General features: G+C 36.5%; 1 protein-coding gene and 2 long non-coding RNA genes across 10 annotated transcripts in view; 1 reads left to right on the top strand and 2 right to left on the bottom strand.

The window, feature by feature from the left end:
* The window catches only part of LOC122574546, a 78,580-nt gene extending 70,771 nt beyond the window's left edge, over positions 1 to 7,809 (bottom strand). Inside the window, exons 1-2 of one of the 3 annotated variants that reach the window (XR_006319094.1) lie at positions 7,523 to 7,809; positions 6,231 to 6,378 (exon numbers count right to left, since the gene is read on the bottom strand). This is a non-coding gene — a long non-coding RNA (uncharacterized LOC122574546). The remainder of the gene's footprint in view (positions 1 to 6,230; positions 6,379 to 7,522) is intronic. The other 2 variants (XR_006319095.1, XR_006319096.1) reach the window with 2 other exon arrangements.
* LOC122574545 (inactive rhomboid protein 1) overlaps positions 1 to 23,639 on the bottom strand; it is a 285,478-nt gene that overhangs the window by 136,875 nt on the left and 124,964 nt on the right. The gene's annotated exons all lie outside the window — the stretch shown is intronic.
* Positions 7,795 to 8,799, top strand: LOC122574547. The gene is made up of 3 exons (XR_006319097.1): positions 7,795 to 7,914; positions 8,416 to 8,482; positions 8,546 to 8,799. It is a non-coding gene; the product is annotated as an uncharacterized LOC122574547 (long non-coding RNA).

Genomic DNA, 23,639 nt, shown 5'->3' with positions numbered 1-23,639 from the left:
GAAATAAAACCTCGGCTACGTTATCCGCCAGGAATCGAACTCTTCAATTACGCGAGGTAACGATCACAACCGAGTCGGGCTACAACGCAACAAACAACCTGTACACGCGCATGTATGTATATCGTGAAAAAAACGGCAGCAAAGTATCGAGATTTTATTTCCATCAGCGTGTTCTCATGACGTATTTCTCAAAGCGTTGCGAGACCCCGGTTTCCAAGAATTTATCTGAAATTCGATTTAGTGCACGACGCGACGCATCGACATCGAGTCGTGATTTGCATGCCCTCTCGAAAACAAGACTGTCTATGGGTTGAAACGCGGAACCGGCCCGTCCCACCTTCGATTCACTCTAACGAAAGGGGTGAACTCGTACAGAGTTCCATGAATATTTCATACGTATCTCGCGGTGTATCGGCAACTCTTCCCTACCCCCAATTCACCCTCTCTTTCTCCCTTTCTCCATCATCTTTTTTCTGTTCGAGCTCACGCTTTGTAAAACAGGCTGGCGCGAATGAAAAAGCTTGCTGCGTGTGCGTCGTATAATTTCGAGGTTGATTCTCGACGCGACAACCCTCGCAATATCCCTTAACATTCTCCTTAGAAGCGGCACAGGAATGGTTCTTTAAACCGGTAGCTACGTTTCCTTTCTTTCGTTCTTTATTTCCTTTTCTTTTCCCTTTTTTTATTCCTTTTCTTTTCACTGTGTTTCGTTTTCCCTCGCATTTTCACCCCACCATCATAATCAGAACCGACAGAGCCACAACGTTCTCTGGCCTCCCGTGAATACTCTCCGTCCTTTTTTACGATGGAAATTAACGGGGTATAATGTAAATCCTCTTTCAACCTCCCACCCCCAACCCCTTTCGTGTATCCTTTATGCGTCGTAATGCGGATCTCGTCTCCGCGGCGTACTGTGTAATTAGCGTGGTAAATATGTATAAAACGTAGCCGGGCTTTCAGCGATAACAATCTTCCGCGGCGAACGACACGATGTCGGGAATTTTTCTTGAATAATTCTGTTTTAAAACGAGCGGATGGCGCAGCGTGGAAAATCGAGACGAGTCGGTGTTTCGTTGCCGCTACGGGGAGAGAGGAGGACTCGGGGAAAACGAAATTTTCCACGGTTTCTCGACTCCCAACGTCATGGTTGTCCTTTTAGAAACACGCTTATCTCTATCTCCTAGCTAAGTTGATTTTTTGTCAATCGTGTTTTTCTATCGTCAAAAGGTTGCCTAAGTTTGCAAAAACGATATGCAAGAATCGTTAACACACTCGCTCGCGAAAGTATTTGAGCATCGGTCATAGAATATTTTATGTGAATATTGCGCGTGTTGTATGAAACATTTTAAAATTTCATTAACGATGAAACGTAATTATATTGATCGAAGAAACCAATCTGGGAATATATAAATTATATATTAAGTATATATAAATTATAGAATATTTATTTCGAACATATATTTAGTAGAAGTTAATATGCCGCACGAATAGTTAATTGTTATCTCTGACAATGGAGAATAAAATGATAATTATTTTTATCTATAACTTTATGGTCAAATTATATCTCGCGAAATATAAACAAGTATATAAATACCTTGGAGTAGTGGTGTATAGAAATATGTTTTACGGATGTCCATTAAATCTCAATCTTTATGGAGATTGATGGAGACTTAATGAACATGTATGAAAGATCATATCGTTATCTTTAATAACAAAGAATAAAATAATAACGACTATTCTTATCTGTTATCCTTTTATGATCAAGTCATATCTCGCGAAAAATAAACAAATATCTAAATACTTTCAAGTGGCAGTGTATAAAAATATGTTTTATGGATGTCCATTAAATCTCAATCTTTATGGAGATTGATGGAGACTTAATGAACACTATTCTCTTTAATAGACCGATCTTTTTGTTCCGTTTTATTTCTCTTCTTAATCCTAACTGCTTTTAATAAAATAAGACATAATTGGCCAAGAAATGAAACAACTTTCTTGAAAGTTTCGCTCGTAAAGCTAAAGTTGGAGCGAAGAAGTAAAACGTTTTAATTTCCATCATACCGGAATTTTATGTATATCCTTCGAAACTTTATCGCTAAGCCTTATTTTTATTTTCCTCGAGTTGCTTCAGATCCCATCTACATTTAGAAGTTACAAGAAACCCGCTATCGATGCATGCGATTTTAATTCACAATTCCATCGGCGGCGTCCAACGACTACATCGAGCGAGCGGTATGTACAGACAAATCGTGGAATCGATAACGACAAAGTTTCGAATTCTACAACGAGTATTACGCGAAAGTATCAGCGTACAGGTCGAGCAAGTCCGACCACGACATTATACAGTCGACACTAAAGTTATACCAAGCGTTTGCGAGGGCGGCATGGAAACATTTCCGGTAGCTTCATTCAAATCAGAAGAATAAATAACGAAGAGGCGACCGTGTCAATACGTCAGCATCGATCGTTTGCTAAAACTTGCCTCGTTAAGGAGTCATCAGCTAGAGGAGAAAGCCATCTAGATGTACCGCGACAAGAAAAATTCAAACCCAAGAGTATTTCGATACGTTCCGAACTCATTTGCAATGTTGAGAAGAAGAAACGAGAATTCGATATTTTAATTTCATTGGTACGATACGCGGAAGTATTTTTTTATAACCACTACGCGATTATCAAATCAAAGTGTGTATTACCGGGATTATTTCAAAAGTTAAAGTGTTATATTTATAAGTTCAGTTACATGTGTTGCTTCTCCTATGGTCACTGCTTAAGGTCAGAAATTTAACGATCGATTTGACTCACGAAGGAACATCCATCGAACAACGAAACAGAAATAATAATATAACAATGCAATATAAAGAACAATACGATTCAATCTCAAATAGACCTATGTAGTCGCCGTCAGAAGTTACAAGCTAAAATAATCTCTACTGAATAATCTACTTTAATACAAAGTAGTACACCGTTAAATGCCCAAGAGCGTAGTTTGAAATAATATTATTATTCCAACAATTTCCCACGATTGCCAAGAAATGGGAGTCCTCGAAGAGAGACGATGAAAATCCCGCGTTCAGAACGCGGCGTATTAAAAAACAATGAACGCTTCAAGTTACCAGTGACGGCAACTACAAATACTCTCGTCGAAGTTAACAACAGCCACTTTGAAAGGATGCAGCTGCAGCTATACGCCTAATTCCCAGGCCAGTCGTTCACACCGCAGTCGCTTTTCCGCTCTGCGTTCGTGAAACGCAACTTTACCAACGACCTTTCCTGCCGTACGTTTAATTCCGAAATCAGTTTCACCGTGCAGTTGAAATAACTTGCCCGGAGTTCGCCGCCAGAGAATATCTCAGCTTCCTGAGCTCAGGCTACTATTCCTTTCTCTTTCTCTCTCTCTCTCTCTCTCTCCTGACAATAGTCATGAGACGGAGAAAACTGCCAGAAGGAGAAAGGGGTAAGCATGACAAACTGGCGTGCTTAAAATTAACGAAACGTTATGTACACTTTCGTCAAAAACAGCAAGGGAATTTATTAGTGTTGATAACTATGTAGTAGCTTGCGACTTGCAAAATTTCATTAGTAATATTAGTTGAATCGCACAAAAAGATTTTGATTAGTTTCGTTTTATTGAGTGAAACTTTAGTTGCACAGACGAATTCGTCTAATTAAAACTACCATCTGTTTGGATAATGGGATGCAACATTTGATTGAAAAATAGAAGAAAATTAGAGAAAATAATGGAATCTGCTTTGGTCGTTATGATTATAGCGTATGATTTATAAATCAAGTTTGTCCGTCGTTTGTAATCAATTTCGAATTAGTTATTTCACCTTATTTATATCAGTCATAAAATATATAAAGCAGCAACTTTCCTTGACACGCAATACAGCTTGAGTAAAATTAATACTGGGTGTAAGAATATACTCAGAACTAAGCTATTTCCTTTTCTTAATAAGTCCCACGAAGATTGCACGAGCCGTAGTGTAATTGCACCGAACGCTACGACACACTGCTTTAATCTACCACCAATTAACCCTCGAGCTGACATAAGAAGGCTATTAAACGTACCACCAATTTCAAGCGTCTAAAAATTACTCGGCAAATTACTTGTCTCAGTTCAGTTTTCGCCGTATGCAATTGGCGAATATCAAGAGCGTTCCAGCTTCAGTTAACCAACCTTAAGAAACTGACTTTCCACACGTCCTATCTACATCTTTATGAATAAATAGTTTATGTATAGCAACATTTGTAAACACGTTCTACGAATATATTATTTGTGTTATATGAAACATTTCGAAACTTCATTAGCGCTGTAACGACAACCAACTATCCTATTATATTGGTAAATTTTGAAACTACTCTAAAAATGTATATAGAAATTATTATAGATATTTAAAGAAAAAGGGGAACCAGCAGCATGTAATAGAATTTTTTCACATGAAGCTTTGGTTTTTAGCAAAATGACTCTATCCCTCTGTACAATATTTTATCCCTTTGACAATATTTTATATACAATAGTTGACCAACAACTTTGACACATTTTTGCAGTGGAAGTTTTTGAAGCGAAAATTACCTGCTACCCTATGAAAAGAATGATTGAAAGGTAATTTTATAGCCAATATTCTCCGACATAAACAGTCATTTTTTGAAAATTGCTTGACAACAATAAGTTATATCTATCATCCTATCGAAAGGATGATTGGACGATAACTTTATCATTTTTTTATTCCTGCAACCTAATTATCTACTAAAACGAATGGCCATTTTTCGGAAACAAGTTAACAACGAAAAATACTTTGATTGACGCGTTCAATTTAAACCTCGAATAAAGAGAAAGTACATATGTACTGTCTGTTCCGAAATTATGGCGGAAAAGTTCAAGATATTAAAAAACAAATTAAGAAACAAATGTGTCATACCTAACAAACTCTGCGATGATCAGGTAAATCTGTGGATGAAGCGATCCGATTGTATATGGCAAATAACGTGATTAACAGAGGCGTGACGTGCCACAAATCGTGCAACAGCGTGAGTGGAGCCTGGATAGCCGGAGAGGAACGCGACACGACGAGCATGAGGCGATGCAAGGAAGCGGCCCAACACGACCTGACATGATTTAACAGAATTCTACGGAGCAACTATGGAACCACGAGAAACACACAGACAGAGAGATAGAGGCAGAGCGATTCGACGAGGGAACGTGTGCGAGGATGAGAGTAAATCAAGCACACGTGACTCGCGGCGGCGTTAACCGCTCTCACAAGCGGATATGGGATCAACACCTGCATGTATCATCGTCGTCGACGGTGTGTATTGCCGTCAGATGTACTGGACGATCGCAGATGCTCACACGATGCTCGCTTCGTACGACAGTTGCTCGATGTTGTATAAGCATCCGGGACTCGGCCACTGAATGGGTTTGTCAAGCTTTTAGAGACGAAGTATCGAGTGGCAAGATTTACTGTACATACTGAGAGTTTCGCGATTAACATGCTTGCCGAGGATGACGACATATAGTGGTTCCGATTGCTTAAGACACGGTGACATGACGTCGCGATTTAGCACCGATAACGTTACGCGATAAAATGCACATACTGCTCGATATTATTGGAGGATAGTTGCTGTGAACGATTCTATTATATTAACCGAATGTATAGAATCGAAGAAATTCTATAGATTTAATGGATTGAGTATGGTATTTCCATGATACTAGATAGAGATTGATTTTAAGAGAATTGCACAACAAGCTGTATAAGAATTGGGTATAAAAATTGAAGTGACATAGAGAAATCCTCTAATTGATTTGAGCAACGATGGTGAATTCTTAATGTGGTGAATATATCCTTCTAATGACGAATAACTTCTAACGAAAGGATGACTTCAGTGTCTTTTGTTACTTTTGCTCAGAATGTATTTATATATTAAATATTTGAAGATTCTTCGTTTTGTGTACATATCTGTTCTGTTTAGGCTTTAAGACAATTACAGCGCGTTTAGATTAAGATATTCTAGGTTTTAATCTTCGAGTATTTGAAGGATTATTGTAAGATTAGAAATAACTATTAGAGAGATCTATAACTTTCAGTTTAAAAGCAAAGGGGATATAACGTGATAAGAATTAAGGATTATATCGTAGATATTTCACATAAAACGCAATACTTTTCAATAGTTACGCAATCTAGCACGACATAATAAAGTTGCAATGATATTATCTGGCGTGTTCTACTCACATTTTGTTGACAAAGCGGGCAAGAGGAAATTAGAAACACATCATCGAGCAGAGTGAAGGTAATCGTCGAGAACTCGTTACGTGGAATACTCGCCACAATTTCACTTCCATTTCACCGTGTTCTCGTAACGAATTGCGTTCCTTGAGATCTACGTTATAAATTTTCCTTTAATTTTATTTCTCTTGAAAAAACTAGTTCGATATTTCAAACATATATTTTTCCAATGATTAATAGTAATTAAATTGATCGTAATACACACATACACCGTTTTTTGCAGTAATTTAATTCCTTTCTAATTTTGACTGATAGAAAATAATATAAAAATGAAATATTTCTGTACCTGTTATATATTGATATTCTGAGATGTGAATCGTACGACGTACAACTGTAAACTATTCATTGATACTGGCAATAATATACAATACATGCATGAATATACGGTTGTGTTGTTATTATTGCTTCCATGAAAGACACGAAGCAGATAAATATATTCTGCGCCTTAAAACAATAATTTGAGACTTCCCCTATATCAATGGAACTTCTATGTGGAATTATAATTTTAAGTAATTGAAAATATGTTTGTAATTTAAAATATTTCAAATATTATTTTTTAAAATATAGAACTGTGTTTAATATTAAATAAATTTTTGCAAAATAATTTTAATATTACCCAAATATAGGAATATACTCATCATATCGGGTGACTGCATAGAGCGGATTTAAATCTGAGTCACGATTATCTCAAATAAGAAATCACATGAACTAATCATATGAACACAGTATCTCTTTTATCGTCTTATCTTCTGATATAACTCACAAGTACATTTTTACAAGATAAGAAAGTGAAAAATGTCCACAAGACTTTATTATATTGCACTGTTTACTATATTGTAACATAATACTCTAATTTTTATTTCAATCCATAATGCAAATACCAAGAAGTAAATAAATTCATTTATTAAAGCTACATTTTATACAAGGCACATATATGAATATTTATAGGCACTAAAATATAGAAAAGCTCGAAATGAATAAAGGAAATGTTTGTCTCTTTTCATTCATTCACAAAGTACCGGTCTACCAGTCAGCCATTGTTCCCCTTCTTTTTTTACCAAACACTACATTCAATTTTATTCATCAAAATTAATATGTATGAATAAAATTGATATACGTAATAACAAATATAAGAGTTTCAAAACGATGTATGTAATTATTATAATTATTTCCGCATATCGAATAAATAACGTTCTAAATCAAAATTTTTTAAATATAGAGACGATTTACGTGCTTACCTGCACTGTTTTGACTCAAGTTGTTAGGCTCTTCTTTCGCTTGACACCTTAAACGCTCGTCGTGACTCTTTATTTTCTTGTCTCAGGTGCTACTATTAATAGAAATTACGTATACCGAGGAAATAACGTGTCCTTTGTACTTTGTCTGTGAAACTACGTAACACGGTACACTGATTACGCGCAATATTCATTGAAATAATTAGAAAAATTTACTTTGCGATCGACAAGCTGTGCCACTGTCCATGGTCTCTGGTAAACTGCGCGAGTAGGATGCGCAGTAGGCCAACACACGTGTTCTTCGCGGCATTATGCTTGATACTGGCGACAGCTGTGGACCAGCCTTTCAAGACATAACCTTTTCCAACAATACGTTCTACCATTGGCGAAATAAGGTCAATGCTCCCGTCAATCTAAATTACGCGGCTAAATTCTTGACCTTGTCTTTTCAGCCTGTTAAAATCTTCGCCTTGCTTATCGAATTTTTGACAAAAATGTTTCGCGATACAATTGTTTCAATTTTATATTATCGGGATGTTGGATAAATTCGTAGAGAAATGTGTAAAAAAGTTTAAAGAGAAATTTTTTAAGTTTCATCTACATTTTATAAAATTAGAACTGTATTAAATAACTTGTGTTTTTATATGGTAATTTTTGTAACTTTGTGGTAATTTCATGATTTCGTTTGTGAAGAATTTTAGGTCTTTTTCGTATACAATGTCCAACTAGTAACATTTATTCGAATTAAGCATTTCGTTATTTTTTAAATGTTTACGGTTTTGGAAACGCAACGATCTTTCTGAATAATTCAATACATTATCTTATACACGCATCTTAATTAATTATTACGAAGGAAATATTTTGTTACATATTTATTTTCTTTTCGGTGTATTCAGTGCACGCAATAATTACAGTAAAGGCAAAGAAAAAAGAACTGTATAAGATCATAATGGAGTTACGAAGGTAAATACGTTTTACAATTTTAACTCTTTCAAAGAAGGACATTGTACTGTAACTTTACTATAGTAGTGGCATTGACGGCATAAAAGAATCCAGAAAAAGAAAAGTATCGAGGACAATGACAGCAGCCACGATTGCTGGCGCAACAAGGATAGTTTGCATCTAAATTCAACGATCGCAACGAGGAGGAACGTTGGTCAGAAGAAGAGAGGCGAACCTTACGCAATCAATTTCCAGGTGAAAGGTTCCAACGTGTGCATGGGAATTTACTTACAAAGGCCGTCATTTTACTGTAACATTTTCTCAATTTCTTTATTTAAGTTTTGTAAAAGGTGGAAAATGAAAAATGTGTATTTAAAAGAGGTAGAATATTTTCGTCCCTTATATCATGTTTATTAATTATAAAAAAAAAAGAAAATGTTGACTGTAAATATTAAATAATATAATATTAAAAAATTGACATAAAAGGTTGTTAAAACATTCTAAGTAAAAGTTAGAAAAAGCGTTTTGGGAATGGGAAATCTGCACTTGTAAATCCACAGCGTAATTAGGTGGAGAAGGGAACGCGAAATTGTTAAACGCATTAACGTCGAATTTCAGAGGCGACGCACGCAACCTAATTTAATTGTGCCTAGCTGATCGAAGCTGCGGACAATTAATTAGCGATGTGCCGGACATTTCGCGAGGAAATCCGACAGGTGGACACGACCATCTGCTAAGTTCTGATTACTGATTAGGCCTCCTGAACGCGACAGGTGGTCGAAATTTGTCGTCGTTCCCTTATGAAAAAGTCACGAAAATCTATCCACGCTTCCGACCCTGTCGTCATATCGCATTAACTATGAATTATATGCTTTTCCATAGATATGAACTTTTGCGCGAATTTAATATGATGATGTCAGAAATTGAATTACCTGATTAAATTATTTCCCGTAGCGTTCTCTGTCGTAGTAGGTGCATTTGTTAAAAATTTTCAAAGAAAGGAGCAACGTGAAAAAGTGATCATGTCTGGCGCAGTCTCGATGAAAATTTAAATTTTAAAACTGTCTTTAGCTACTCGTAGCTTGAGTATTTCCATTGTGTGCATTCGAAACAGCGCACACTCCGGAAGCAAATTCACACAGTAACTCTTGAAACGTCGTATATGCATAAAACGCAAGGTTTCGGCTTCTTCAAGAATTCCTTCGTATATAGTATGAAATGATACACGCGCATATATCTTGTTACCTGAATTCTCCGTCGAATATCGCTATAAAATCCACAATCTACAAAGGTGATAAGAAATGAAAGCGAATTTCTTGATCTTTGAATCCGATTCCTCAGGGATACTCTACGTGACAAGGTAAGTAAATTCTCATAGAGTGGTATTTAGGTAACAGAAACGAACGTTAGAATCGTGATAATTGAACGAAGATAGAGTATATCGTTTCCGTATGATAGTGCCATTAACCAAGCATGATAAACGTAAATCATAGGTACAGTTGTTTTGTGGACAATATTATTGTTCAGGTGGAGGCTGCCGCTGTTATCGGACGGCTGATTTGCACGTTACGCTGCAATGGTAAATTCGAGCTATCCATATGGGCGCATTTATGGCACAACGCCCACACGCACGACTTATTTATACTGAATGCAAATTGATATGTGTACATCGTGCAACGGGGGTATGTACACATGCCTGACGCCGGTGATTGGCGTTCGATGAGTTCTCTTGCGTACGGTTCGGTTTAATCGGCCGTTCAAAATCCTGGACAATTATGAGCGCCGTGCAAATACCTTGACAATCGCGGAATATCCCAAAGTATTGCTCGCGATCTAACGATAGTCCCAATTAATTCACGATAAACGATAAAAACTGTAAGACTGAAAAGTCCACCAATCTACAAAACGACGCCTTAAAGTCTTTTGTTTCCTTTCCTTTTTCAATTAAAAAATTAATTTCAGAATGTAGAATTTCAGAATTGGAATTTGTAGAATAATTTTAGGATTGTAGAATAATTCTTGACAAGCAATGTGAATTTGAATTTTTTTTTATGGATTTTGCAGCCGAAAATTCTGAAAAATTCACAGACGTGTACGCCACTGGGTAAAATATTCCCGATCTTTCTTCATAATTTTTCATTGAACAGAACAAACGAAAGAGAGTTTGAGTTGTAACTATCCTGATAATAATAGGGCTTAGCGGATCAATACTTGGCAGAAAGAAGTTTTCTTCGAGAAGATTATCCAATGATATGCAAACCAAATCAATTTGGTTTGAGAGAATTTATAGGAATTCTTTCATATGTCCTAGCATCCAAGTATTTAAACATAAGAAGACCTCAATCGATGCATGGAACCGAACGAAATATGATTTATGTGCAGTTCATCGTGATGGATGGATGGCTTATCAAACTTTATTACCGAATACGTGGAAGCCAACGAGATTACGGGATATCGACATAAATTAGATAGGACGAGTAATTTGTTTCCAGTGTAATCACACGACAATGACCAAACTTTGTAAAATAATTATCTCCACTGGAAACAAATAGTAGAAATTTCGTTCTCCATTTTTATTTCAATATACCTAATTTTTATATCTTTTCTGACAACTTCTCGTTAAATTTTCACGATATAAAATATCATAATAGCTATATACATATATACACTATTATGCAGTCAGATACAGATATCACAATGTATTAAAAAAAATGTTTTTAACAAATATTTATAATATATCCAGAATTTTTCCGCAACATCAAATGCAAAATTAAAACGTTCCTAGATACCCGGATGGTTCGAAATATTGATTCTCCGTTATTTGAATAATCTTCTCAGTCTTTCTTTTTTTTTTTTTTTTGCGTTACATCTGTTCGTTTTACGAGCGAATCGTTTTATACGCAAGGATTTATAGTTTGTGGAAATCCCAAGAGCAAATCCAGCATTCTAGTCTCACAGATAGCGGTGCACGAAATCGAAAAGGAAAATTAATCAGCCTGGGGAAAATAAAGAAATCAGAGGAAAGATAGACCAGCTTCACTTGTGATCGTAAACAAAATTTAAAGAATAATCATGGAAGTTTTCAGGATTGTAATAACGTGAAATAATAAACGCGAAATGAAGCAGCTCTCAAATCTCACAAGTTATACGTTTGTATAAAACGGAACATCTATTTAAATTGTCTTCGATTTAGTACTAAATTTCTATCGATTTTCAATATGTATATTTAAAAAAAAATGTTATACGCATTTCATTGGAAGCTTCAAAGATCGAAAGATGCTCTCATAAAATAATTTTCTCTTGACTTCCAATACAGCGTACAGACCTTGTATTCCAATAAACTTCTTATCGAATAACCGTGCCTAACAAGCTTCTTACCCCTTTTTCAAAAACCGCAATTGAGGAAATTTGAAATTCAGATATAAGATATAATGCAAGCTTAAAAATTACAATATTGTTCACAGTAAAATCCTTCGTCGGAATACATTTTCTATCACCGAATCTTGCAAACTATCCAAACGAGAGATGCAAGATCCGATACGCGAAATCACACTCGCTAAGGTAATCGTTTCGAAAATGGTTGCCAAATCAAGAGCTTTATGTCCAGACGATTCGCGAAATAGCAAATCACCCGTTCATGATGCCTATCTGATATGCAGTTACGCGATTACGGGATTCGCAACGATCCTTGAACTGCTGTCTCTATCCTTGCACGTTGAGATGCATGGAGGATAATACAAGGATCACCGCAGTCGGATCCTGCGGGTTTCCTCATAGTTATAACAGAATATTCGCGTTCACCGGGACGCAATCCTATTCCGTGGCATTTCCCCTTGACGATCCTGCCATTATACTGTCCATAAACGTGTCCAGGTCGATCGTTGCGGGTTTAGGATTCACCGAGAAACGGTGATGTAGTTACTTCCGTTCGTAGAAACTCTAATGACCGCGTATCCACGTTGTCACCTAACTATAATCACTGCCGGTTAATAACTTTTCAACAAGATCCCTAACAATCCTCTAACGCCTCTCTACCTGTCTCTGTATTCCTCTGTACGTGTTTAATTTCCTGTGATCTCCAGCGTGAAAAGATAATGATGATCCTATAGATTTTATTCTTCTTCTTTTTATTGCTGAAACGTCATCGAGCTCTGTCGCTTTCTTCCTTTCCATCAACTTAATTCGTCTGAGTGAAATTTTAATTGGTTCCTGATTAAAATAATTCGAGGGTTCTCTTGTGCAACTGATATAATATTATTAGTGAATTAAATTATCTAATTATCTTATTCGACAAAAAGTTATGAAACTGTGAAAGAGGAGTTTATAACTTACAACTTGTTACCAATTTACTGGTATTATTTGTTAATAAGATATTAGACAAGAGAGGGACCTGCTGATTGAATCTACTTGTCTGAACGTGAACTCCTACTGTATGAACGAAAATGAGAAGGATCAGTAGATTCCTATTATATGAACTCCAATTATTAACCTACTTGTCCCCAAACAAGTTCGCATAAACGGAGCTCAACCATATTCTACTTATTCTTAACTCTTGTTCCGAAATTTCTATAGATAATAACTGTCATAGCGCAACTTTTCGTCTCTTTCATTCCAAATCCATCGATAGAAATATCTGGTAATTTGCGTACAACGTTTCAAGCAATAAACAAATTTTCACGCTCCTTCAATTCCTAAATAATTATACAGAGAGGAGATTATTAGCCAAATTTTGAATCAGAATATAAACCGCAGAAATTTAATTATCTCAAAACCGGAATGATTAAGGTAATGGCTTAACCGGAGTCTCGAAAAGGTAAAGATTGAAGGTAAAAAGAGGCAGCTAGAAATTTAATAAATTTCATAGGAAAGGGGTATGACACGCTTGGTTTTCTACGAAAAATGTCTCGGCGTTCCTGTGCTCCACGGAGGCTTCTAAACGCATCGCCATCAAAGGATTTGATCCTCCAAACGGATTAAGTTGAGCGACATTCCACGAATTCCAGGTTTCCGCTTTCTCCTCTTCCGCTCGCCAAAAGACACCATCGAATGCTAAGTGCTAAACTATCTCTCGCACACGGAGCCAACGTGGACTCGAACCAATTACAATTACCTTGAAGCTATAACAATCGTTGTTTTAAGTTTATACAAGTTACGTGTAGAAGGCTTGACATCGTACGATTGGAAACGCAAATGGGAGAGACCATGTTCAAAGACAGACGCGAAACGAGATGATACGAGTTCCTTAATAGAATCTGTCAAATGTCATAAAGAACGTTTGTGCAGCTATCTGCGCTACGTGAAAGTCGAGATACCTTCGAGATAAATAATAAATATGCAGAAGACAATGAAGAAACGCAGAATATGTGAACAAAGGTACTGCCTTTGAAAGGAATCGTTTCTGATAAACAACGAATACTTAAATAAATATTTAATATTCAATGGCTGGTTGGTTCGATTTATTCTTCTTTGACTCTATAACTTCATGTGAGTTCAAAATTACATTTATCTATACTTCTTAATACTCAAATTGTTTTACTGTCCTGTTATACCATTCCTTTGACATCAAAGAGTTTATTCGTAGCAATTAATAGCCCGTAACTTTTAAATCATAATGAGAAATTATAACAAATTAGAATTCTCTTTCTGAATAGTTTTCTGAAATCTTGAGTTGGGATTTCTTGTATCTACTAACTATTACTAATTCGCTAAGTATCGCCTTTGAATTTGCCATAAATGGACAAACATTCGAATAATACTTTATAGAAGGTTAAAACAGATTCTATAATTCTCATCTCTACAAGATTATCCTATTGAAGAAGATAAATAAAGCGTCAGCTTGTGTTCATCGATCGCGAGATCGATTTAATTGGGTAATTCATTCAGTAGGACGATTCACATGTTCGATTAGGGCGATTTTTCTCAATCGTTAAGCCAAGGAGTTAGCCGAAAGGATGTTAAACCAGCGAGCGGAGCAATTTCAATTTATTCCTGTCATGCTACCGTCCCGCAGGAAGGAATTATATTGTCCGAGGGATCAGTAACTAATTAAAAGTTTCACCTCTTCCGGCATACCCTGCTCAATCAACGACAAACTAACAAGGGATGTCAGTCTCCTTTATCTAGACTTAGCTCGATGCAAGAGACGTATTAGTATTCATTATACGAGCGAATGGTTGACTCTGAACTGTACCAGGACACACGAAATCCCTTGGGAATGCCTTGAATTTCTAAACAATCCTCTCCCGTTGTTATTCAATAAGGGATCATTCCAAGAATATTTAACTCGATCGTTTGTTAATTGAAATGTATGATACAGTTTGTTCGACATAGATCGTTTCCTATACCACGTGTTAATTTCATCGGTATATTTCAATCTTTTGACACTTTATATTTTTCTTCTAACGCATGAACGTATACGATGAACGTAATATACACAAATTTGAAAAAAAGCTGCAGGTCAAATACAATGTTTAAAATGGAAAATTCGTATGAAGTTTTTAGGTGCCAGTAGATCTCCATGATACCAGAAAAATTACCGTAATTCGGTAGCTTCGTGAAAGAATCTGTGAATAAATAATGACAATGAATTAATTCTGAAAATAGGATTGTTCATTGGTATTCAGAAGAAGAGACTAAACGCTTAATTAGTGGAATATTTCACTAAATTAAAATATTCAATTAAATTTAAATACTCAGAGAGAGATAGCAAATATTCTCCTCTATATTACAAAGTATATTCAATTATTCTGAATAATATTCGCGTTTCATATGTCAATCAAGAACTCCGCAAAGATCATTTAAATCCATAAATATTCCATCTCTCTTTGTCTGTAATATATAGATTACACTGCGTTTCTTCTACCTTGATAAATTTTGCAATTTCCAATTTCCGGAGAGGAAGGAAAATTTCTGTATTTCTATGAACGCAAGGCGCACAACTTGCACCACGTGGATACCACGGGACAAAGAAATCTCCTAATAAGAAATTTACAGAACACGGCTCATGAATTATTACACATGTAATAAATATCTGGTTGTACACACTGAATTCAGTAATGTCAGGAACACGACCGACCCAATGTCTTGCGATTTATGGAGTAGTAAAGCCACCCCCTGGTCAGAGTTTGTACTCCCAGAAACCACCACCCGCTTTAGTTTATGTAGTGACTACAGACAAGCTAACACCGTTGCCATGACAATGGCTTGATGTTGCATGTAATTTCTGACGTTGCATTATGGCAACCATAATGGCTTCGCTATAAGAATGATTGCATTATTACAAATCCCTTCTACTATTTTAAATAAATTATTGGCTGCCTCGATCTTTGCTTAACTCTTACTCTTCAATCATTATTTCCTTAATACATTAGGTCGTCCGAAAAGTTTTTTTCGTTTTGTAAGGAAATAATGGATGCACAACATTTTATATTATTTTATCGAATTACGTATAATCCATTTTGTTCTATCAAGATAAAGATTACAACGTTCGACAGATTAGCTTTCTAGTTTGTATAAAGACGCGTCGTTGTAAAAGGCATGTCTGTAAAAGAAAGACACTTTCCGGACAACCCAATACGTGACAACTGAATTGATATTATTCGTTTCTTACGAAACATCGTGGATTTAACTTCATTAATTGTCTCGTATTGAAGTATTTCTCTCTAGACACCAAATAACACAAAGGTGAGAAAATCAATAAAAAATTGAAGTTATCATATTTTTCTCGCGATCCTCAGTTAAACTTTTAAATTCTCTAGGAAGTAAGAAGATAACTTTCTAATTGCAAATAAGAGAAAATAAAAGCGAAGTTTCTGTACGTCCAACCACATTGGTTTTTTTATTCAAGAAACGAGGATCGATGGATGCTTTATATTTATTCCCCAGGTTCTGAAAGTATTGTTGAGTATAACGAAATTTCAAAAGAAAATAACGTCTTGAAAGTTCGAAGATCGTCGATATTTGACAAGAACGTTAAAAATACGTCCGTCTGCTGAAGTTCCAGAGAATTCTAAATAATTCAAGCAATCACGTTCCCGACACTTCAATGGTGAAGTTCTATCTACTCAAACGGGGATCATGGAGCCACCAAGCAATCCCCTTACGTCGAAGGTGTCTCTCATTTATATTCCCTGATTTCCGGCTCGATGTCAGGAATAGCACCTCGAGTCACTGCAATCTGTTCCGTAGGTCCTTTGAGAAGGAGGTTAGGAAGGATCTACTCGATTATCGGGAGTAATTAAACTCACCGCCCGGATTGCTATCCAGAACGCATAATTAGGACCTCGGAATTCGAGTGACGATTAACTCGATTGCTCCTTTCGAACGATGGAATTTCTAGACTTATCCAAGGAATAAAGAAGAAAATGAGAAGCGTAAAACCTGATTCACTCTTTGGCATCAGACCTAGATATCGACTTTTGCTTGCTGACGAGTTTTTAGAATGTCGCTGTTCCGTTTAAAAACATCTCTCGACCCAGTTCTTGTTCTTTTCGAATCTCTCTGCTCTTCCAGAGTATAATTCCCTTCTCAGCCGATTCGTCAATGTTAATCTTCGCAGATTAGAAAGAATAAACCATGGCACTCAATGATTGTTGCAATGAGACTGAGAAACTGTTTGAAGATACCGAGTTAAAGGCCCGTATGGTACAAAGGGAAACTGAAGGATTTTAAAGGGGAAGACGGTATAATTTGGTAAAACAGAATTATATTTGAGTAGTGCAACGAATCTAAGAAACATAGATGACTGTTATTAACGTGGACTGCTATAAAAGTGTCTAATACAGTTACGGATTAATACATATTAATAATGTATATTAATACATATTAATAATACGTATTAATAATGTATAACTATTGTAGTTTGGATTTGTTTCTAAAATGTATTTAAAAGAGCCTTATTTCCAAAACTTTATTTTTAGAATTTCATTTGCTTCATTAATAAACTTGTCAGTGGTATACAAAGGAGTCTACTAATACTAACAATTTGCATCTTGTGTATTGTAAACGTCCACTAACGATATACCCAAGTTCCATCATGCAAAAAGGCTCTTATAATCGGTTGAACTGAAATTGATAGAAGGTAAATCATTTAACAAACCTCTATCGAAAAACAATCTCCACGATCCAAGTAACACTAATTTCTATTTTTCTTCTATTTAGGTAGAAATAGTCTGACATTGGCAACGTTCCTCGTTGGAACTCGAGCAAAAGTAGCAATATTCTCGACAACCAATTGAAGTAACTCATCATTAACAACACCTGTGGCGTCGTCGTCCAATTTCGTTAATCGAGTTTCGTAGCAGGCAGAAAAACTTGCCCCTTCTGGTCGATGGAAAAGGTTGGTTCACGATTTTAATAACGTTCGTGAAGGTGCAGGCGGGTGAAGAAGAGTGAAGGGAGGACGGCCATTTAATAACCATAATCGTCCTGTTTTGAAAACACCGACCATTCGTAGGTTCGTAGTTCACGAGCAAGCAATTTTAGAGGGTGCGGAATAAAAGGATTAATTGAAAGCAACGAGTATATATTATATACTATATATATATATGGGTTGGTAGGCAGCGTGATTTTCAAGGATGAAGCGAGAGAACGACCGGTGTCAGGTTGCAATTTCGTGTGACGGGGCTGGTTAGAGACGCGGACACGACATAATTACCCAAGTTGCCAACAGCACGTGGAACCTACTTGCCTCCGGAAGACAATACCAGCCCTTGGTTTCCCTTATGACTTCCGCCTCGTTTCAACCACCAGCTTTCACTCCCTACGCTTAAACTACCCCTCGTATCATAGGGACTGTTACAGTCGTCCGGATTAATTTAGAATTTATTTCGAGGGAGGCGGAGTTTCCTGACCTTTTAGGAGCGATAGTGTATTACGATAAAAGCTAACCTTTACTGAATCTATTACAGAGTTGATAGTGATCGGAAGATTTAGTAGTATTATCTATTATAAATACAGGAATATTAGTTCTTAATTCGCTATACTGCAAGCTTAACAATGGATGTATGCTTCTATTAAATTCTGATTAAAAATTCAAGTATTTGGTACGTAGACTTTGTCTCGTGCTTTTTGCAAGTAAAAATAGCTGAATTTCATATATGAATGACTTTACTTGATACGTGTATTCTGCATACATCGACTATGTTATATATATTAAATACATTTACTGTAATAAAAAACGCATGCACAAAATAATACACGTATGCTTTTACCAAATCATAATTCAAAATTTTAATTCATTTTAGCTTTCCTCTAAAGTAGATTTTATTTTATACTTTCTGAAAGTATTTCACAAACTTCGTACAAGTATGAGTATTTCATATGTGTATACATCGGGTAATAAGTACATACGTACATTGAATTAATACATTTTTATATACGTTGAGTTAATACATCTAATTAACGCATTCACTGTGACAATAGAATTCGAATGGAGGAGCAATAACTGAAGACCTAGCGGAACAGATAAAATATTTATACCATGATGTAGCGATTCTGAGAATGCGTATGGAAATTGAGATGCATGGTGGTCACGTGGAGATTTAGTTGCACGATGGCACGTGCCCAGAATACATAGCATGCGTGTGATCGAGAATCATACGGCAGTTCTTGCCGAAGGATCATGGGGGAATTGCAAAAAGATTAATAAAAATCAAATCCAACAGGTGTGACTTTTAAGGATACTAATTGATTAATATTATTTCTTATACCCATTGTCGTACTAATGACTGTATTGATTACCATTATTCTATTCGTACGTTCGCTAACGAAACCTATTAACCTAGGATTAACCGATTAAACATTGGTAGAATTTTGTCGAATAATTTGGAAAAAAGAATGTTGCATGTGGTTACCACTAATCGATGCGGAAACGTTACGACTTCACTCTTTCTCTCTCTCTTGCTCCGTGTGTGTGTTTCGAGAATGTTTGCGCTCGCATGGTTGTGCGGGTGCTTTGAACGTGCGGCAAGGCAACGAGGTGTTTAATTAAACGGAGTTGTGTTTGCCGTGCTCGTTGTATCTTGGACCGATCGATTGGTCTTCTTTCACGGAAGCCTTGTGGAAAATTGATTTGTTAATGAAATGATTTCCACTCGAATATACAAAATGCAACGCATTCTTTAGCGTATTCCATGTAATTCCGATGAAATATGTACGCTCCGAATTGAATTCTCATTTGGTATTAATTATTAATTAATTGTTTATGTGTCGATAATTAAACTAATTGGAACCACGTAAATTAACGATCGTCATAAATAAATTAATAGCTTCAAATAAGAATTAAGGTATCATCGAATAGCACCGATATAGAAATGAAACTTCTTACGTAGATACGATCGACGGTTCAATGAAGCTCTTCTTAAATTCCAACAATAGCGTCGAATAATAAATTCGCAGCTGCATCCTGAGATTACACCGAACAATTACGCGAGCAGAGATACTAAACTGTGCAGCACTTTAGACGTTGATAAATCATCCGCACCTTGTAATATTCAAAGAGTTTCCTCGGCTCCGTAGTCGCGCACGCATGCGTAATTTTCAATTCGTTTGTTCCGTCAAAAGTTTCGTTACGTATGCCAAGTGTTTCATTTTATGCGTGATGCAAATGCAACGAGTTTCGCTACGAAGAATTGACAAGTTATCTTTCCTTGCTATTTCTCTCGCGAACAAGCCATCATCGATCGATTTTATTCCAGTGAAAATAAAAGGAAGACGTTTATAAATGACAAAGGGAATGATTGCTATTGAAATGTTTGACATATTTACAAAATCCCCTCAAGAATACCTGAGAATTTGTAAAACCTGTTTATCGTTGAGCAGAGGAGGAAAACGTAAACCAACAAAGTTACAAAGCGCGACGAACAATGATGTACGATTAAAATGATGAAATCACGGTTACACGTCGAACAGAGGCGAAAGAAACGTATAAATATTTGATCTGGAATTCCAGCGTTTCAACAACTCAATAATCCTCGAATGAAAAAAGTTCTCGTCGGGATGAAAGTTGCGAAGCGGCTCCCATTGGAAAATTACCCCTTTGGCTTCCTTTTTTCGTGCGAAACACTCTGCGTAAACAATGCTCGCTCTAATTCGCGGATTCTTGATCTACTTTTAATTTCACACGCGCTCGCCCGTTTTATACATTTCCGTCGTTCCAAATAGAAACTTGTCGGTACACAACGGGCGAGATTGTATCATTTAACTTTTCAAAGAGAAAAAGAACATCAAACGACACGTGACAAAAAGTTTTGTCTTTCATCTGGTTTTTCATCAACATTCCAACGCACGTTAAAAACCGCAGCTATTATGAACTTGGGTCGACAAAGTATCAAATTAAATAATCTTTGAACTTTTTTCAGTTATGAAACAAATATAGTAACGGTACTAACACTTTTAAGTGAAGCTACGTATATAAAGAATATAACGATTCGACTCTTCGAATAGAAATGTACGCAACAAAAAGTCGTCGTTAAAGATTCGTCTGGAAAGAGGAAAGGATAACAAAAGTTTGGTGGTAAGCAGCAATTTTCTGAGGTACGCGTCGTTGAACTCACAATTACGTGGACGTAATTCTAACTCCGCTAATTTCAGAAATACCTGGATCGTTTTAATCGCCTCGTTAATTCCGGTGTATCGCGGCCACGGATCGAACTTTCAACGTGTTAGTCTTTCACGTTGTTAACAGAGAGGGCGGAATTTGCCACGAAACTAGGCTGAAGCGAACGAAAATTCTCATGCATGAAAGATGAAACATAATAATGAAGTCCCTTGGAGTTTGTTCAAGCCTATTGCATAATCGATCGCCCGGTTAAAGCATGCCGGCCTTAACGTCCGTTTTTTTAGACGTCGCCGGGAAAATCCGAGACGTGAAATATGATCCTGAAACTTCGTTTTCTCAGCTTGTTTCTCGTAAGAAATCCTATTTACCGAAACTGTGGTGTGTAAGATGAAATTGTAGAAGCCTGAATCGATCGGTTGATAGTATAGCGCGAACATTATTCGTTCTTACAGTACTAAATATCTTGGATGCGATTGGTTCTTATAGACCAGGTGCAATTTGCTACGATTATCGCTACAATCACAACATCTTCTATACTTCTATTAAAAAATATGCGGAACGCGTTGAATTTTTTTTCACCAGATTACTTGAAAGTAAAGTTCGGAGATTTACCAGTGTTTGACTCAGAGATTAATTGAACGACTGATTTCTAAAATATTCAAGAATGTCAACCTTAAATTGATGTAATACTGACTTCTTAATATTGCTCAGTTAAAATGTTCCATCGAATATTTTGTTTTTATTTTTCAAAGTATGTGGGAATATTTGAAATTATCATGTTCCTTATCTTCTAAGTTATATTGTATATGCTGATATTAAATAACGATTTTTACTACAGAGGATGGAATATTAATTAGATGTTAAATGAATACTTACATTGATTTTTTACTAACTTAAAGGGTTAAAACGATACTTGGTAGATATGATAACGTTGGAAACACGGACGAATTTATTTTATTTCGTATACTCAGAGAGTCGAGGAACCGTAAGATCCAGCGGTTAGTCGAGAATTCACTGTGTGCTACGGTTATGTTTGAAGGGGGCGGGAATCTGTTCGCGAAATTTACAATTCACGGAAGCGGAAACTACCTGTAGTAGTGAAGAAATAGCTTTCATTTCGCGAAACACTTCACGCTCAGCGCACAGTGCGACATGTAGTGGACAAAAATCGAAATAATCGTCGTTCGAGTTTGATCTTATAATTCGATGACATTATCAACCTGTAGATAATATAAATGTAAACAATACTTCTCTAAAAAAAATCGATAGAAGATCTGCAAAAATCGTTTGTACATTGAAATCTAATCACTTGAAAATTAGCTCAGTCATTCTGAACTGTCGCACGTTCGCGGGGAGACGCGATCTCGAAGAAGCGCGCCAGCGAGAGTCGTAAATTCCCGTTATGATTGACTAATCGACGCCACGAATCGTACGATCCCTTATTTCTTGTGGGATAATAAGAGTGATTAATTGAAATAACGCTGCGATTAACAGGTTACTATGTATTTAATCGATCCAACAACTTCGGTGTTATACAATAATGAATGTTCGAACGGACAACGGCGAGTGAGTACGACCTGAGACTCTTTTCGTATCGTTGCGTTGACTGACTGTATTCGACTGACTAAGACTCGCTGGAGCTCGACCGAACACTGATGAAGACTTGATGAAGACTTGATGAAGACTGCTTGAACACTTGCTCGAGAGTGACTGAACTGCTCTTATGGTGTCTCGGAGGAAAGCTTGGTGTGAGTGTGCCCTTTGACCGAAGAACGCGGATTCGTTGTTCACACTTTTCGTCCAGGAAGTGAGGGTAACGATCCGCGATGCCGATTGGTTATGACCCACTCTAATGAACAGGATATGAAGAAGTCTCCTACCAACGTAGAGCGGGGGTGACTTTTAACCTGAGGAAAAACAGCCTTTTTCGATGGACATATGTTCGCTTTTCCCATCTGGTGACTATCCGCTTTCTCCGTGATTTTTAAGAGCGCCTAATCAACCCAAAGACTTTTCCAAGACCAAGCCATAAACTGAAAATACTTATTGGATTAGCAGATTCTTCAAGACAAGCAATTTGACTGGCAAACATGTGTGAAAACAATGAAGCTAAAAGTTAACGTTTTATGGTGGGTCCTTGGGTCTATTGAGAATCGGGAAGACTGTAGGTTGACTGTTGGCTGCCAGGTAGCGAGGGATTAAATGCAGATGTCCCACGTGACGTAACACATTAATTACACCTCTTTGTTCGTCAATTCTTATTAAATGACGTTTATTACACCTTAAATATGAAGAATTCCATATGTATAACTTTAATTTCCAATTTAAAAGCTTCTTCCTCTCTTTAAAGAACAGTTCAAATCATCTTCTAATTTTGATTGTTCTATGTCCAGCAAACTGCTGCATCGGACGTTCTTATATTTTTTAGTCAAATTAATTCGTAATCGCGACTTGGTTGAAGAGTGGACTTCTGACCACGTTCGTACAGAAAAAATTTTTAAAGTTACACGAAAACTCCGTTTTTTTTGCTAAACGTCACAATATCTGACGAAATGGAAGGATAAATGATCTCTGTACGGCACTGACGAAAAAATGGAAAGATTATTTTCGGCATCTGCA

The sequence above is a fragment of the Bombus pyrosoma genome, linkage group LG14, assembly GCF_014825855.1.
Source record: "Bombus pyrosoma isolate SC7728 linkage group LG14, ASM1482585v1, whole genome shotgun sequence".
In the NCBI taxonomy this organism is placed as follows: Eukaryota; Metazoa; Arthropoda; class Insecta; order Hymenoptera; family Apidae; genus Bombus; species Bombus pyrosoma.
Note: the sequence above shows the minus strand (reverse complement) of the source record. Positions and strands in the feature narration are given on the sequence as shown.